Here is a 14,204-nt window from a genome sequence, read left to right as displayed (position 1 = left end):
TCCTGCTTTCAGTGTGACTCGATAGGGTGTAATGTTCATGCAGCCAACATCCGTAGGGCCTTGTGCCCATAGATGTACTGGTAAAGTCTGTAGTCGGGGATCCATGTCTCTAGACACATAGTGACCTTTAAAATCACGTAAAAACAACCTTACTCCTTCCGGAGAACAACATATTATGGCTCCTAGTGCTTTCAGAGTTTTAATTCCTAACAGATTTTCTGGGCATGATTTAGTAAGCAATAAATCTGTAGTTCGTGTCAAAGGTCCTATCGTAAGTGGTAGAGGCTGTGATACTTCATTAACAATAGGTTTTCCTGAAAAACCAAGGGAAACATTTTGAGAGCCTGAGAGGGGTGCCCCTGGAACTTCACTACGTTTTATGGTTGTTCGACTTGCCCCTGTATCGAGTAAGAATTTTCTATCTTGACCTAATAATTCACTATGTACATAAGGTCCTTCTTGATCTACAGGAATCTCGATAAGCGGTAAGTCGACTTCCCTCTCTAGGCTGGTTCATGCGTAACGCTGATACTCAGGGTATTCATACTGTGCAGTCTGATACATTTGTCGTGTTGTGGTTTGTGTGGCAGTAGCAGGCAACGGTGGTGCAGCTGGCACAAACTGTATGGGTTGCTGTGAGGCTGGCATGGACTGTTGTTGAACTGGCATGGACTGTCCATGCTGCATAGCTCCTTGTTCATTCTGATCTTGTCTAACTAATCGTGGTCTCTCCTTTGCAATACCTGTAGCTATATTACGTTTCAGGACTGGACAATCGTGTACATAATGGCCCAGTTGTTTACAGTAATTGCAGGTTCCCTTTACAGGAACTGCAGAATCACCAGAATGTGTCACACCCTTTTTGTGACCATCTGCTGGTACTGTCTGAGAAACTAGCATTTTCATTTTTGTATCCTTCATGCGTCTATGCTCGTGTTCTTGTTCATCCCTAATTCTATTGTGATGATACTGTAACATTTGTAGCATTTGCGACGGAGTGTTACTTTGCCAGGTACTCTCGAATTTCAATATTCTATTCTTTACTGGAGGCAATGCATTTTCCACTAATTTTGTCACAAATAAATGTGGATATGAGTCACTACTTGCTTTTATACCACTATTTATACCAAAACATTTTTCAAATCGAGCATAATAATCGCTTGTGTCTTCATCTTGTTTTTGTTTGCAGGCTGTGATTGCACCCCAATCTTCCTTTTTTGTAGTTAATAAACGTGGCAGTACCTGTACTAGTAAACCTGGTAACAGTTTAACTTTATCCCCGAGCCCTGAACCTGCAGTTCGGCCCCTTTCTTCCTCTGCTAATGCTGTCCAGTCTATCTTTTGGTCACCCACTTCCCACTCTTTTTCTTTCAGTTTTTCATAAATGCCAGCAGGCAAAAGCACCTTTAATATCGTCATAATATCAGGAAAGGTATACTCTCCCATCAGTAACATGTCTTTAATTTCTCGGTGGAAACCCGCTGGGTCTTTGTCATGACTAGGTACTACTTTTTTCATTTCTAATAATTCCATTTTCGATATGGGTGTGTAAACAAATACACGGTGAAACTCATTGTCTTCGCCTTTTATTGGGTGCACTTCTCGTAGGGGATTTTGTCTATCCATATAGTACGGCGCTCTTTCTCTGCGGGGCGGCGAGAGAGAATCCGGACTTACAAAAAGGACGTACTGCTTACGTGACACTAATATCTCTTTAATTAGCTTGTTACTAGAACCTCTCCATCTGTTCGTGAGTAGTTCCGTTAATATATCAGGCAAAGGACCAGGGTCAGCATGTTGGCTCTTATATAATATGAGGAGTTGCTGAATCATATAGATTCCAGCTAAACGTTGTTCATCTATACTGAGATTAAAAAACGTGTGTGCTACGGTCTCATCACCGTATTTTTCAGGACTGTCAATCCAGTGAACGGCTGATCTGGCTAATTCTTGCTCATCCATGGAATCGAGGAGGTGGTAACCCCTTCGTTCTCGTAGTATTTTATCTGCGGCTTGAAACGAATGTTCAGGAGACTTCAGATTTATTATAGGCGTCGGATACGTTCTGCTATTATTTGGGCATACTGAGTGTATGGGATCAGAAAAACATCTAGCATTATCACAGGATCCTCCTCTGCCTACATAGGCTATGGTCTCTGACTGTCTTGCGGAATTCCCTGATTCGGATACTTCATCTTGCTCAAACTCGTCTGTTCCCAATCTTTCTTCATGAATACGCTCTATTTCTTTACGGATTTTTCGGCACATGGCTATTATACAATTTTGCTTATCGTGTCTCCCTTCTGATATATTCTGACTCCATCTTGTAAGAATAAGCATTGCATTCGGGTCTACCCCCGGGCGGTCTTGATTTCTAATCACACAGTTTATGAGGAAACGTAACAGTTCCCCCTGTATTTCTACTTTCTGGAATTCCATAGCTCTGTTAATACATCCTGGATCTCGTCCTGTTTGAACAAAATGATATATGTTATCTAGATGCGTAGTCATTCCTGGTAACCTTGCTAAATACTCTGCGGCTCGCCTGATACGTAATGATGCCAGGACCATTTCGTCCTCTTTACCAACTACCGGGTCATATCTACAATTTACAAGGAGTTCCTTAAGCGTACGTTCACTTACGAATTTAGGTGTACGTGAATGTGCTGACTCTTGAAAGACAAGTTTATTTATTCTAGGTGGTGTAAAGGTAATGCTAGCACCTCCCGTGGCCCCATCTGGGGCGTCGGGTGTGAATGGGTTCGTTGAACGTGACACAGCAACTATGGGTGTCGATACCTCTGTAGAGTCGACTGCGGAGACAGATGCGGAAACAGATGTGCTTGCCGAAGCTTGTGTCGGGACTTGCTGTTGCACGGGGACAGATACCTGATCCTGACGTTGAACACCTACACCAGACGGTCTATGTGGTGCGGCGTTAGCATACTCGGGAGCTGCGTCGTCTAGATATGAGGAAAGAAAAACATCTTCTGCGGTTCTGGGATGCCCCTTTGGATGTACCTTAATTGGAAATAATGGGGGTGGCAAGTCTTTTGGCATCTGTGGAGCAGCCTTAGGTAGTCCTTCGGCTAGAAGGGGATACATACCATTCATAAGGGCATTTCTTTGTCTATTTACTTGTTCTGATTTCACTCGGATACCTTCCTTAATTAATAGATTTTCTTGAACTTTATTTGAACTTTCTTTACTCCTCTCTTCTTGTCTACGTGCTTTTTCTGTTCGTCTATGAGATTCTTTACGCCATAACTCAACAGCGTCTTTCTGTGATTGTCTGACCTTTCTTTTCCATAACTCTTCCTCCACTTTCAGGATGCATTCTGCATCCCAGGTTCCCGCTACGGGCCACCTTTGACTTTCCGGCAATTCCTTGGTATAATCTACCCATAGATCAAGAAACAATATGGCATCTAAGCCATGCTTATGGTACATAAAATGCCCTGGAGTGTCCCTAGGAGGGATAGGAACTGCTTCTTCAAGCACCCCTTTTCTGGTAGTAATCTGCCTTAACTTCGAGAAGAGCGGCATATTGACAACTGATCTGATACTTACTCTTGAACTTACTTAATACGGAAAAAACCCCAATAATGAACAGTGTACAATGAACAATCATTCATACCACAATATGCAAGACATTTCTGAAAACATTAAACATTAAACATTTAACAATGACCGACAATGATGACAGTCTGCCTAACTAATCACCACGCTGAATTCTTGACAATAACTGCATACTTCGGAATACTTGATATACTGCCAAACAGTACATATACACTGCTAAACAGTGCAGACCGGATTTGTGTACCCAAATCCGTCTTGACCGGCACAACCTATGTGCGCGTCAACACGCCTCCCCGGCGATGGTACTCACCGAGTAGCTCCTTGAAACGGAAGGCCTCAGAGAATGGACAGGACTCGATGACTGCGGACAGCGGACCCTCTGGACATCGGGATTTCGAAATATCTGGTGGGCCTCTGTATACCTCGGATCTTGCTCTCTCAGCTAGGCTCTGGTTGGGATACTTCGCACTTCTCACCGCCTCGTCTGGGTTGATCGCAGCCTCAGTCGCCCCCGCTTGACCGGAGGGAGCTTACAGGAAATCCTGTTGGTACGCGTTTATGGTCCGTCCAGCTGTGGCAGGAGACCGGGCCTGCAACGCACCGCCGGCGCGTGAGATGAGAAAGTGTCCCTGTTCGGGCGCCATTATGTGGTAAATAAAATCTTCTTTACCGGACTGAATTTCATACAGAATCTTAAAATAAAGTAAAATAGCTCAAAATAACAAGAGGCAGAATCCGTGGTATAAGAGGTTTTCTAAATGGGCTTTATTCCACTCAAAATGGCCGACTCGAGTCGCGGCCTTCAGGTTCCGTCACCACGAGGGTTCAGGAAGTGAAGTACAATACTTTATTGACAGACATGCATTTTTATAATAAGTACATTACAATGAAACGAATGTAGAAGGCGTAACATTTGATAAGAAAAGTGACATAACGGGTACGTAATCGAAACTAGGCGTAATAAGGAATAAAAGAAACATGATTGGTTAGGATTATCAGACATAGGTGGATCTATAAGATAATACTTGGCATAGATGCGCGCGCAGCAGCATGACGTGTGAGTGACGTGCAACTAGGGGGTGAAGGGACTTGACATTTAGCTCTACATGTGGAGACGAGAAGTCTGGGGGGTCAAGTCAACCTAATCCCAAATCATATCTAACATCCTATGTTTAAAGAACTATGTTATCCACAAGGAAGGACTCTCGGACAGAATCTAGTCTATACTGACTGTGTGCGTGCACAAACGCCTAAGTGTCTATATGAGATGCGAGAGGCAGAAAATTCTCCATGGCAGCAGGGCTATGAATCACTTGCAGGAGGACGGAAAGGCTGAGTCCTTTGCTTGGTAGCTGGAAGAATGTTTACTTAAACTACTAGACAGGAATGCATCGGCTGAGGAGCAAAATAGATAATTCGAAGGTGAAATACAGCTTCTTGGCAGGCAGGCGAAAACTGGCCGAGGCAGGCACCGTTAGCTGCACAGGGAGTAGGACAAAGTTCATGGATACAGATGCGAGCTCAAGCTGAAGCTGTCAGATACAGAGAGCAATGAAAGGCTTTGAAGACAGAATCGGGCCTACTTGCCTGAACTGTAAGAATGGAGTAACTTAGCCATATAAAGTCGGTGGCCTTTCATACTTAGGAATCGAATATCCAGCCCATTGATGGCGGATCTGACAGAGGACATGTTGACAGTGGATGCACATGTGTTTGCGTCATCAAAACTGGAACTGGAGGGAGCATACATGTACTTGTGGCATGCACATAGAACCGTTGGGGTCCAAGATAGGGGACATAACTGATCAGGAAAATCCACATTTCCACAGTGCTGTGGAAATTTTTGATAGACCTGCTAGAGTTGTACATCCATATTCAATCCTTGAAATAACTAAGGACTGGACTGCCAGTTTGAGGTCTGCTGTAGAAATGAGTGGTTTCACTTTTCTAATATAGTTCAGGTGAAACCGGGCACTTTTTGCCAATGTTTTGATGTCGGCTTTCATATCTAGGTTCTTATCAAACGTGATTCCCAGTGATTTAGTAGATTCAACTAGAGTAGGGGTGCAGTTTAGCGCTGTGATCAGTTTGGTCCACTCCTTCACTTCTGTGGGGTTCTTAGGTGGTGATATTAATAGGAATTCCATTTTTTGTGCATTTAGTTTCAGGTGATTGCTAGTTAATCTTTGTAATGACATTTTTAAGGCCTCATTCATCATCTTGATGTCTTCCAATGACGCGATCTTGATGTAGATCTGAGTGTCATCTGCGTACATGTGATAAGATATGTTTGCGTCTCGGAGAATTTCTGTAAGGGATTCGACATAAAGGTTGAATAGTGACGGAGATAGTGTTGATCGTTGAGTGACTCCAATTGAATTTGGGCATGATGGTGATAGCGTCTGGTTGACCAGGAATCTTTGAGTTCTGTTCTGAAGGAAGGATTCAAACCATTTCAGAACATTGCCAGATAGACCCATCCTGTCCTGAAGCCTGGCTAGCAAGTTTTCGTGATTTACCGTGTCAAACGCAGACGACAGGTCAAGAAGGAAAAGTAGGCATGTTTGATTGTGATCTAGGGCCTTCAGCATGTCCACTATATGTAGGATCGCTGTTTCCGTACTGTGGCCTGGTATGAATCCGGATTGGCTGTCGTCCAGAAGCTTGAAGTTAGCGATGTGATTGCTCAGCTGATTTTGCACACATTTCTCAATTAGTTTGGCAAGTAATGGAATATTGGTCACTGGGCAAAAGTTATTTGGCTCTGCAGGGTCCGCTGTAGGTTTTTTGATGATGGGGAGGACTTGACCTGTTTTTAGGCACTCTGGTAGGACCCCTTGAGATAGTGAGGCATTTATTATTTCTGTCCATATTGGGACGGCGATATGATTGATTCTTTTTAGGCATTTAGAGGGGAGGGGGTCATTGTGGTGATTGGGTTTTATATCCGATAGTTTTGTCAATGGTATTCTGATCATATAACTTGATGGTTGCCCATTGTGCATTGTTTTTCAATCTATCGTGATCGTTTGTCATGATATCAATGTTCTGTGGTGGTAGTTGGCTGGTAAGGTTGTCGGCTGCCATCCTGAGCTCTTTTTCTAGCGAGTTAGCCTCGTCAGTAAAGAATGTAGAGAATTCTTCGCAGCTCAGTTGGGTTTTAGACGCTTCTTGGGCAGATTTGGCCAACATATTTGATTGTTGCTTTAACATCTCGAATATTTTCCACGGTCTGTTTTTAGCGTTGTCCAGTTCCTATCTAAAAAATTATTTTTGGGAGTTGAGTACCCTTTTGTTGTACTGGGGTCTGAGAGTTTTAAGCTGGGGGGATGATGGGTGCTGTCTCCATTTTCTTTCTGCAAGTCTCCGTTTCCGCCTATCTTCATTCAGTGTTTCATTGAACCATGGATTTTTTTTTTCCTCTGATATTCTTTTCAGTTTTAGTGGCATGGTGGCGTTGACTATATTCGTCATTGACTTAGTGTAGTGCTCAGTGAGTTTGTTAACGTTCAGCAAGTTGTTAGGCCGATGTAGTTCCTTCTCACATCTTTCTACTAGCAGCTGAATATTAGGGTCTTTGGTGTCCCGAACCCACTTTTTATGTCTGACATAGGGACGTGGATCCTCTCAGGATCCGACAGTCCCTGTGCTGTAATCTGATTGGCTGCCAACACTTCAATCAGGAAGTGTTAGTAGCCATCTTGGGACTCGGATTCAGCCGAGTCAAACAAAAAACATTTTTTAAAAAGAAAAAGGGGCAGAGTAGGACTGTCCTGACCCCTTAGCTATAGCCCTAGGCTCCCCCTGTGATCCCGACCGGGACAAAAGACACTTTTCTTTCTTTCAATTTTTGCAGCGGGAACGCGACGGAGCTGCAAGATTGTAACAAAATGTTTTTAAAAAATCAAGCATGGGCTCCTGCCCTTGTTTTGATTAAAATCCCCGGGTGGGCCTGGTCCCGGGGGCATTTAATTAAGAGAGGGCGCACGGGGCTCCTCTCCTAAGGCTGTTAGAGCCCTGGGGACACCACCTCCCCAGGGCTCTCTTTGAATGTTGGAGGGGGGCTGCGCGGACCTCCCAGGGGCTCCTTTGAGCCCTGGGGACCACCACCTCTCCAGGGCTTAATTTAAAATATTGGAGGGGGGCTACGTGGACCTCCCAGGGGCTCCTTTGAGCCCTGGGGACCACCACCTCCCCAGACCGCAAGTAAAATACATGTGGGAGGGGGCTGCAAGGCCCCCCTCAAGGACACTATACTGCGCCGGGGACCACCACCTCCCCGGGGCTGGCCGATGAAAAGAGAAGGGGGCCATGAGCCCTCCCTTCTGGAGCGACTAATGGCCTTGGGGACCACCCCCCCCCTTCCCCCCAGAGCTGGCTCCTGCTGTCTCGGGGTTCCACTCCTAGGACATAGCTGTTTGCTTTAGCTTGGTGAGAGCTGACAGTTCCCGTCAAGCAAAAGCAAACACTGGTTCAGTGGGTGGTAGCTGTCAAAGTGCTCCTGCCCGCTGGAAGCAGAAGTTTCATCTCTTTCCCTGCCCGCAGACATGAAAAGAGCAAAAAGAGGCAAAATAAAGATGAGCAACTAGCAGAAAGAGGTGATATAAAGGTGAGAAACAAGCAGGAAGAGAAAGAATAAAGGACAAAAGAGAGGAGAAAGGGGCAAAATGAAGGTCAGAAATGAGCAGCAAGAAGCAGAATAAAGGTGAGAAACGAGCAGAAAGAGGCAAAATAAAGATCAGCAACGAGCAGAAAGAGGCAAAATAAAGATCAGCAACGAGCAGAAAGAGGAGAAATAAAGGTGAGAAACCAGCACGAAGAGGAAGAATAAAGGACAAAAATTAGGAGAAAGGGGCAAAATGAAGGTCAGAAATGAGCGGCAAGAGGCAGAATAAAGGTGGGAAATGAGCAGAAAGAGGAGTAGTAAAGGTCAGAAAGGAGCAGAAAGAGGCAGAATAAAGGTCAGAAACAGAGAAGGCTGCAGAATAAAAGTGAGAAACGTGGAGAAAGAGGCAGAATAAAGGTCAGGAACATAGAGAGGCAGAATAAAGGTCAGAAACGTGGAGAAAGAGGCAGAATAAAGGTCAAACAGAGAAAGAGGCAGAATAAAGGTGAGAAACGTAGAGAAAGAGGCAGAATAAAGGTCAGAAACGTGGAGAAAGAGGCATAATGAGGGTCAAACGTTTAATAAGAGGCAGAAAAAAGGTCAGAAATGTAAAGAAAGAGGCAGACTAAAGGTTAGAAACGTGGAGAAAGAGGCAGAAAAAACATCAGAAACATAGAGAAAAAGGCAGAATTCAGGTCAGAAACGAGCAGAAAGGCAGAATAAAGGTTAGAAACAAGCAGACTGAGGCAGAATAAAGGTGAGAAACAAGCAGAGGAAGAATAAAGGTCATCATTGAGCGGAAAGAGGCAAAATAAAGGTCAAAAACTAGCACAAAGAGGCACAGTAAAGGTCAGAAGGGGGCGAAAAGAGGCAGAATAAAGGTGCAAAATGAACAGATAGAGGCAAAAAATAAAGGTGACAAACCAGCAGAACGAGGCAGAATGAAAGTCAGAAGGTAGAAGAGGCAATATAAAGGTCAGCAACGAGCAGAAAGAGGTACCGTAGAGGTCAGGAGTGAGCAGAGAAGAGGCAGAAAACGAGGAAAAAACGAGCAGAGGAGGCACAAAACTAAAAGAAGCAGAAAGTAGCAGATTGATGGAAAGCTGGACAGGCGGACTGTCACCAGGGGGCTGCTCCTGTGTGCCCCTTACTTATATTTTACTGTGCACACACTGATAGACCTACTCATATACTCTACTCACACACCCACTGACCGACCCACTCACACACCTACTGACAGACACGTACACTTATGCACCCACTCACAGTTCCATTCAAGGGCTCATTCAGCCACTCACAGACCCACTGAGAGACTCGCGCACACACACTCACTCAGAGGCTCACATACCCACTGACACACTCGTGCACCCACTCACAGATCCACTCAGACTCACACACCCACTAACAGACCCATTCAGACACTCATCACCCACTCAGACACTCATGTTCACATTCACAGACACACTCAGACTCTTGCACTTACTCACAGATCCACTCAGAGATCCACTCAGAGAGTCATAACACCTACTCGCAGACCCACTCAGACACTATGAACCTACTCAGACACTTATGGACCCACTCACAGACCCACTCTGAAACTCACACAACGACTTCCATACCCACTCAGACACTCACTCACCCACACACTCACCCACTCAAAGAATGACACACCCATTCACCTACCTACATAGCAACTCACACATCAACTCTCAAGGGTTACAGGTTACAGTCTGGAAATAAAGTGTAAAAAACATTGAAATTCACTGAAAAAAACAAAGGTTACAGGGACGTTATAGTTAGGAATTAAAAAAAAAAAGACAGAAATTCACTAAAAAACCTCAAAGGTTACAGAGCTTTAATAGTTAGGAAATAAAATTTAAAAAAACACAAATTCACTGAAAAAAACAAAGGTTACAAGGACGTTGTAGTTGGACTCAGATTTCACTCATACAAAACCAGTGAAATTCAACAGTTATAAACGCCTGAGCTAACTATAACATATGCCCCCACAATGCACTGCTTAAGACCTCACACAATACATCACTCATGACATGGTAAGTTACATCACTGATGACATCATCCACATAGCCACTCACATAGCCACACACAGCCCCATGCAACCTCTCATACACCCACTCACACATCCACTCACACACTGTAGGAAGCTGGCTCTGTATATACTATACTAAAGTAAAGTATAGTGTGCACAGAGTCCAGGGAGTCCCCAGAGGGATAGCAGAAGCTAAATTAGATACGAATAGCTCTCTTTGTGGTCGAGTGGGCGAGCAGTTAGGCTTATCAGGAGGGTGTGTTGATTATTTATTGCATTCACTCAATCAAGGACTGATGCACACACTCAGAGACAGAATTTAGACCAATTGGGTAAGTATAAAAAAAGGTATACTTCTCTTTTATTTCTAGAACTGAACAGGACTTTGTGCAGGTAGGTAGAATGTAATTTCAATTGTAAAACTATACACAGAAATACAATGGATTTGAAATTGTTACAGGTTTGTATATGCTTTAAAAACATTTAAAATTACATAGAAATTACTTTTGGTTACTTTTGTGTTACTTTTGAACTCTCCTTCCTGCTCCTCGAGTCCCTCTTCAATGAAAAAACCTACGTTGTACGTCATGTATGCGCATGATGTATAACGTAGGAGTTTTTTCATTGAAGAAGATCGCGAGGAGCAGGAAGGAGAGCGGCCAGGCAGGGGAGGCGGCAGCCATGCAGGTAAGTGCCTTCTTTTTAAAATTTTAAATAATTTGGGAGGTGGGAGGGAGCGGAGCAGAGCTCCACTGAGTTTTTTTCAAACTCCATGGAGCTACGTGTAGAGGCACTATGCCAGCACCGCCCACCCTTAGTTAAGATATCTCTGTAGTGGTTCCCAGATGTCCCTAGGGCAAGCCTGTGCGCGCATAAGTTTCCAACAATCAGATAGCTGTCCGTGGCAGAATTCAGCATCCTCAAGCCAGTCAGCAGCCCGTGGATTCCAGCGGCGGCCCCAACACATCGCTATCCGCCACTTGGCCAGCAACAGAAGCATAGCCGCTAAATTTCTGTCTCGCCGGCACAGTTCGCACATATCCAAGCAACGCTATCAGGGGTGAGAGCTCTATCTGGTACTCCAACACCTTGTCCAGTACATCAAAAATGTTTTCCCAGCATTGTGCAATTTCTGGCCAGGTCCAGGCCCGGTGCAAAAAGATTGCATCCTGGGCGTGGCTATTTCACGCATCTGCATCCTCACTCAAGCCTGCTTTATTTACCCATTCGGGAGTCCTGTATAATCTATGGTTAAACTTGAAGTGGATCAACCTTAGCCTGTAGTTGGGGGACAGCTCTCTAGCCTGCGCGCAGCAGTATGCCTGCTGATCCTCCTCTACACGGAATCCCAGCATCTCCTCCCATCCCCGCCACGCCCTAGGGACGCACACAGGCACCTCGCGCTGCATGCCTTACGTAGTGGGTTGCAGACATGGCACACAGATGTGTAATTATATAATCAGGTGTACTTGTACTTGTTCCAATGTGCACTTTTGCAAAAAACAAATGCCAACAATCTATTACTTTTTTCCACACAATAATTTATATTTCAAATGGTATAATTTCACCTCAAGATTTCATATAACATATACAATTGCAATTTTCTTTTCTTTTTCCTACATATACATTAAATACATCTGTCTAGTCTGTTCACATCACAGAGTTGCGTAGTTAAACTGTTAGTGTACATATATTCCTTTGTTCCACGCCCAATGCATTGCAGGACGTGTCCCTTCATCAGGGGAAAAAGTCGATTTTAGATGCGAATCTGCAACTCCAATGCGTGATGAATTATAAAACAATTTGAAAGCTGTGTTACTCTCATGCTATAAAACACAATCAAAGAAGCCACTGTTCGTGTCTCATAACTCTATATTGCAAGATTTTAACGGGATTCTGGACGCTCCAATTGTTCGTGTGATACAGAGATGTGTGCCATGTTGACTCTTCACTTTTCTCTGCACCAAAACATGCAGCCTGCAATGGCAGTGTGTGGTTGTTAAGGTACAGGGCCTCAAAGGGCGGCACAATAGGTATCGCAGCCCTTAGAGGCCTTCCCTGGTCAGAGAGTGGCCTTGGTACCCATGGTACCTTTTACAAGGGGCTTACCTGGATGAACAGCCATTAGTACGTGGCTGTTTGTACGCATGCCATTACTTCGCAAGCGTTACTACGCTTGGGATGTAACAACGCATACCATTAGTACGCATGCTGTTACATCGCAAGCGTTGTTATTACGCATGTGTTGTAATTGTATGCGCTATCGCCATCGTTATTTTTAAGGCGCATCCGTTTCCAGACGAGGCAGGAAGGCGAAGCAGAGAGGAACCACGCGAGATGAGAGGGACCACGAGGAGAGAGAGGTAAGTGGGGATGTGTAGTTTTCAGGGTCGTGCAGGGGTAGTGCTTAAGGTTGTAGTGTTGTGTTTGTGTAGTGTAGTGTAGTGTACAGTAGTGTCATTGTGTTTAGGGTAGTGTAGGGGATTGTTAAGGGTAGTGTTTGAGAGTAGGTAGCATACAGGAGTGGGGAAAGGTAGTGCGGGGCTAGTGATTTAGGGTTTAGGGAAGTGTTGTGGTGTTTGTGTAGTGTAGGGTAGAGCTTTAGGGTTTAGAGTAGTGTCGGGGGATCATTCAGGGTAGTGTTAGAGTGTAGGGTCAGGAATGGGGAAGGGGGAAGGACGTGTAGGGGTAGTGTTTTAGGGTCTAGGGTAGTGTAGTGGTGTTTAATTAGTGTAGTGTAGTGTAGGGTTTGAGGGTTAGGGTAGTGTTATGAAATTAAATAGTTAATGAAAATGTGTATAAATAGTGGAAGGACTTTATTTGATAAAAATGACAATATACTGGTACAATTTAGTTTGAAAAGATATTGTTTTTAAACCATTAAGCAAAATTCAATCGTTTAAAAAAACATTTATGCATTTAATGTTCGTTTTTTAGCTCTGAAACACATTTTTTAAATGGAAAAAAATGTTTGATTATCGGAATTAAAAATTATTTAAAAGATGACAGACATATTAATTTTAGAAAAAAATTGAAATTCGTGTGTATTTAAGAAAATAAGTTGTGAATTTTATTTATTAACAAATAATAAATTAATAGTCGAATTTCTAAAATTAATCCCCCACCCAAAACACATATTTCATTGTCATCCCGACACAGGGGATTGGTTTATATTTAAAAAAAATTATACTTATTACGAGGAAAAAAAAGCGTTTAGGTTGCATGCGTAGTAATAAAGTGCGTAGAAAAAGCATTTTTAGTACCTTTCAAAGCAGTTGGGAAATAAAAGCATGCGCAGTAGAAACCTGCGAAGTAATGTTATTTGCAAAGTAAAAATGCCAAACTAAAAACATGCGAAGTAATTGCTCACGTAGTAACGACATATATTCGCTTACCTGTGGCCAGAGATGTACCAATTGTGGATACAAAGGTAAAGTCTTGGGTAAGAACACAGGCCCTGAGAACCTGATTGGCAGGGATCCAGTGCACATCCAGTCAGGTTGCATCAGATGTCAGGCAAAAAGTGGGTGGTAACCATGCAAAAAGGGGCACTTTCCTACATATACTGTGCAAAACAGCCACTCACATACCCACTCAAGTACCCATACATCCAAACAGCCACTCACTTACCCATGCATCCACTTACACACCCAGTCACTCACCCAAAGAACCATTCACACAGCCACTCCGTCACCCATACAGTCACTCACACATACACACTCCTCCACCTAGTCATTCTCATAGCCACCACAGTCACTGATCCAGCCACACACACAATCACCCACCTATAGAGTCACTCTCACAGCCACACACACACTAACCCACCCATTCAGCCAGTCAGTCACCCATACAGCTACTCACACATCCACTTATTCACCCATACAGTCACTCACACCCTCACTCACACCCTCGCTCACACCCAGACAGCCACTCAGACAGCCACTCTCACACTGATACAGTCACAGTGTC

General features: G+C 44.0%; 1 protein-coding gene across 4 annotated transcripts in view; it reads left to right on the top strand.

Annotated features, from left to right (window-relative positions):
• PIP5KL1 (phosphatidylinositol-4-phosphate 5-kinase like 1) overlaps nt 1-14,204 on the top strand; it is a 621,182-nt gene that overhangs the window by 188,696 nt on the left and 418,282 nt on the right. The gene's annotated exons all lie outside the window — the stretch shown is intronic.

Source organism: Triturus cristatus, chromosome 1_2 (assembly GCF_964204655.1).
Source record: "Triturus cristatus chromosome 1_2, aTriCri1.1, whole genome shotgun sequence".
NCBI classification, from domain to species: domain Eukaryota; kingdom Metazoa; phylum Chordata; class Amphibia; order Caudata; family Salamandridae; genus Triturus; species Triturus cristatus.
This window is presented reverse-complemented; position numbering and strand designations above follow the sequence as displayed.